Source organism: Netta rufina, assembly GCF_964035555.1.
Source record: "Netta rufina genome assembly, chromosome: 23".
NCBI classification, from domain to species: Eukaryota; Metazoa; Chordata; class Aves; order Anseriformes; family Anatidae; genus Netta; species Netta rufina.
In genome coordinates this window covers 109,608-114,402 of record NC_140147.1, presented here as the reverse complement: position 1 = coordinate 114,402, position 4,795 = coordinate 109,608, and positions in this window count along the sequence as shown.

Here is a 4,795-nt window from a genome sequence, read left to right as displayed (position 1 = left end):
TTGAACCCTTTCTTTTTTTTTTTTTTTTTTTTTTTTTTTTTTTTTTTTTAACAATCAAGTTGAATTTGCAAATCAGATTCATTGAGAAACAGTGAGGTAAAACCTTTGGTTTTTACAGTGAAAGGGTTAAATAATCTATCAAAGCTTTGATTTATAGTCGTATTAAATAAAAATACATGATGTTTCAGAAGATAATTTGGTTACCCTCTCAAAGGACCAAACAAATTCTAGGGACGTTGTTTAAGCAAAAGAAGAAGAGAATAAAGAATGATATGATGGTGGTTGTTGTGTGAAATATTTATATTCCCATTGGTGTTTCTAGTGATTGATAATTGCTAACAGTCTTGTTCACAGTGCCTTGGGAAAAGACATTTCAAGAGGAAACTTGATAGTTTAAACTATTTTCCCCCCTTCACTGTCATCTAGCTTATATATCAAGCTCATTACAGTCTACTGCAAATTGTACTTGGTAATTTGGATGTTCATTATAAACCAAAGTTACATCTTCTGTTTATTTTGATATAAACTCAGCAGTGTTCTGTAACTTGCCTTGATTATACAGCATCATGGAAGGCACAATATTAATACAGGAAGCGTTATTGTGAAGGCGGAATTGTGCAATGTACTGTATACAAGAGACTGTAAAGCTGGCTAATAAAAGCTGCAGTTCTGTTTTTTTTTATTATTTTTATTATTATTTTATTCTACCACGATTTACACTCTACATCACCTTGTATTTGACAGTTCAAATGGAGCAGAATATTTTTCAGCTTTTGTGCCAAGGAGTTTTTAAAGAGTTTTTAACAGAAATTCATAAATTGCACAAAGGCTTAAAGTCAAATGTATAATATACGCTGATAGAAAGTGTTTGCACTGGTAACTTCTGAAGTGTTTTAGTTTTTTGAGGGTGGGGATTGTGGAGAGATGGGAAGCAAAAATGTGCTAAGAAGTAGCAGAATTATAAACCCAGCATTATGATTTTGCAAACATGCAGTGGACTCTGGAAAGACAAAGTTCTTCTCAAGAAAAAACAACAACAAACACCAAAAACCTTATTTCTTTCAAGTTTCATGGTATTTGGCATGTATGCCTCAATTAAAAAAAAAAAAAATAATGAAGTAGTACACCAGTCAGTAGAAGTGTTAAAGTTTCATAATTTTACTCACAGATATCTTTTTGGGATAAAACTTACGGCTCTAGCCAGGTGTGCATGTTCCTGTCATTTGCATTTTTGAATCATCTTGTATAATTGTCACCATAAAAGTGTTACTCAGAAATGTCATAGTTTTTTCATCTTTGTGCAAAACATGAAATAGTGTCACTGAGTTTTTGTGTTGAGGTTACCCCGTGTTGCTGCCTACTTTGGCTACTGTCTCAATGCAGTGCCAGAGCTAAAAGGAACAAAGGGACCAGTCTGGCTTCTTGTAGGTTAGTAAAGCTCCTGCTGGTCTTAGTGCTGGAGGACGAGGCCCAGGGTCGGTCAGTATCATTCGCAGTGGCACAGGTTTTCTTAGGCCAGTCAGAATGGAGATCCCTGCCCTGTGCCAAAGGTATTCATGAGATATTCATGATCTGTCTCCCACGTTGAAGAGCATTTTTGGTCAAACTCCTGCTCCCTGTAACACTGATCCCCAGCACAGCGTGGTTAACAGAGGTTGGACTCGATGACCTTGAGGTCTCTTCCAACCTAGAAAATTCTGTGATTCTATTAGATTTGCTGTTGGCTGAGTTCCTAGTGCCACCTGCACTTGCTGACTCTGCTTGAGGGTGAGAGAAGGGGGCTGACGATCCCTGCTGAGCGCCACACCTCTCACGCAGGGATGTCAAAATGCTTCCAAATAGGAAAAGGATTTTGCTTTGCAATTTGAAAGAAAAAAAAAAAAAAAAGATAAATAAAAAGGGTAAGAGGCCAGAAAAAGCCAAGGCTCTTTTCCAGAAGAGGATTTGGTGGCTTTTTAGAGAGGTCAGTGCCTGTTGTTCCCTTTGTGATCAGCTGAGATCTGAGCACTCTGCCTTTGGAGAGCCAAGCTTAGCAGCCACATGACCAGATTCCAGCATTGCTATTAAAAGCTCAAAAACCCCTAGTCAGCTCCTCCCCTGAGTCTGAATATGAAAAATAAATAAAGGGAAAAGGAAAAAAAAAAAAAAAAGTCAGATTATTGTGCTTGCTCTCTGGCTTTCTGAACTTCCAATTTTTGTAATTTTTACCACAAAAATCTAGAGACCTAATTTTTTCATAGAAGTGAAGACTTTTAATCTGAAAACATAACCCTCAAAGTTGCACGTAAAACAGCAATTCTTGTAAGGACTAACCATTCCAAAAGCTACAAAGCACATCCAGAGTAAAACTGGAAATAAAATTGTCTCTGGTCTCTGCATGCACTCACCATTAAATGCTTTTTAAAAATTATTATTATTTTATTTTTTATTTACCAGCATTTTCCAAACAGTCACAGCCCTGCCTGCCCCCTCTTCATGGGAAGGACCAAGGACATTTTGTTGGGACAGAAATCCCTAATAAAGTCTACGTCTGGACAGCTGGGTACACCTCCCCAAAGGCAATGCGCAGTATGTACAGATCTAGCGGAGACGTACAGCTACAAGGAGCAATCTCAGCACGCAAAGAAAATCTGGACTGGAGGGTAAGGAGATTATAAAGATTAAATAAGATGAAAAGAGATGTTTAGAATTATTATTAGCTTCAAAATCTGCACAACCAGAGCAGCAAAGCACTGTCCATATGTTGTTTTACATCTGCATAGTCTTGATGGCTTTGTTCCTGTCTACACCTTGAATGTAATGTTCTGGTACAATCTGAACACAAAGCAACACTAGCAATAATAAAATCTGTCTCTAATGAGACAGCACTGGACGTATTGAATCTGGCTGGGTAGAAGCAGCTGGAAATAGCATCTTAAATGCAGTAATGTGACAGGAGAGATGACACAGACAGTACTGCTGGGTAGAGACAAATGAGAACACAGAATTTTCTTAAGGAAAGCCTGAAAAAATGTTATAATTAAGAATGCGTTAAATCGAGCCTAATGCTGAGATTACATCAGGTCATTGTGGCTTTTCACAGAGTTCAAATAAACCCCCTTTGCATCTGTGCTATGAATTTCCTAATCCACACCTGCTCTAATGTGGCAGAAAAAAGGTTGCTCACAGCAGCAAAGGATGTGAGATGAGGGGGGAATGGAGAATCTCCTAGGGGCTTGCTTTAGGGGATGAGAATAGGTTGAAAGCTTTTTCGAAGGAAATACATAAAAATCAAGAAATGGATTTTGCTCTCTCTTTCCTAAAAAATCCCCACCTGAGCAATGGGGCTATTCTCTAGAGGAAGATTTGCCTCTGAAAGGGACGGATGCTGGACCCAATGCCATCTTGGAGAATTATACACGTTGCTGTGTTTTTGCAGGGGAGTATGTAAAAAAAAGTCACTGAAATAATTCGTTGCTATTTTTCAGCTCATGTTATTCAACTCTTTTGAAATAAATAAGCCATTAGCGATATTGTGACATCCCTTGCACTCTGCCAAGCCTGAAGTTGCACTCTGTCAGGGACTGAGCACATGCTCCCAGACCTGACTTCCATCTCGAGCTTCCGTACCACAGAGCATGCTGCCTTGCTGGGTGTATTCACCTCCCTAAGGCATGTGGCCACATCATCAGGGTGCCAAACCCCAATGCTTAATTCCAAGCATGACATTAAAGAGACCAGATCCAGCCTTTGGGGGAGTAAAGCAGGAGTAGCCAAAATCCCAGCAGCCCAGAATACACCTGCAAGCACACTTCATTATTTGAGTCAAACTGAGGAAAAGTTTCAGCTATAAAGAACGGGAGACTGTAAAATCCTGGATATTTTGGTGTTGCGTGTGGTTTTTGTTTGTTTGTTTGTTTTTTAAGTATGGCAGTTTAAAGAGTTGTCTCAAAAAGAATTATTTTAGTTTTGATAAGGGCGAATAATTTAAAAGGTTTAAAAAGTTTAAATAACCCCAAGGAAAAAAACCTTCTGTAATGACTGGGCAGAGCACGTGGGCAGAGCATGGCAGGGCTGGGAAGGTTAGACAGGCTGTGCTCACAGCTAGCAAGAAAGCAACGTTTCAAAAAACAAACAAACAAAAAGCTGTTGTGCCATCCTCAGCCCTTAGACATGAATGGAGAGATTTGACTTTGCTTCCCTGGCCTGTACAGCCCACCTGCCTGCGGGCTGCTCTTGATGGTAGGATGGCCTGGGCTTCCTGGCACGACAGGAGGCTGAAAGGTACAAAGCTGTGAGGCTGAGAGCCCGAGGCCCTGCCTTCCTCGCGGAGAGATGACGCTGGTAATTTTTCACCCTCGCAAGGATCTTTTAAACTCAAATTACGACTTTCAGGGAGGCTGGCTTCAACATCATGGCCACATTTGAGACCTTGATTCGATGACTCCTCTCTCCCAGGCTGCTGTCACGCCGTTGTGGGCTTTCACTCTCTGGCTGCGGTGGCACCTGAAGAAATAACCTGCTGCTGCTCCCACCAGAGCCAGCGCTGCCGGCAGAGCGACGGGTGAGTGACACCAGTGCTGGGAGAGCTCCGCAGGGGCCGGCGGCACCGCCGTGTGCCCCACGCTCTTCTCTTCGCACCAAGAACCTGAGCCAGACCCTGCGGTCTGGTTATCAGGGAGCCGATCGCCGAGGTGCCGCCTGAGCTCAGCCGTGCGGCGCGTCCCGAGCACGGGGCTGTGCCCCCACCCCAGCCCCGTAACCCCGGCTGCTGGGGCCGAGCCCAGCGCAGGGAAGCGCTCGCCGAGGCCGGGCT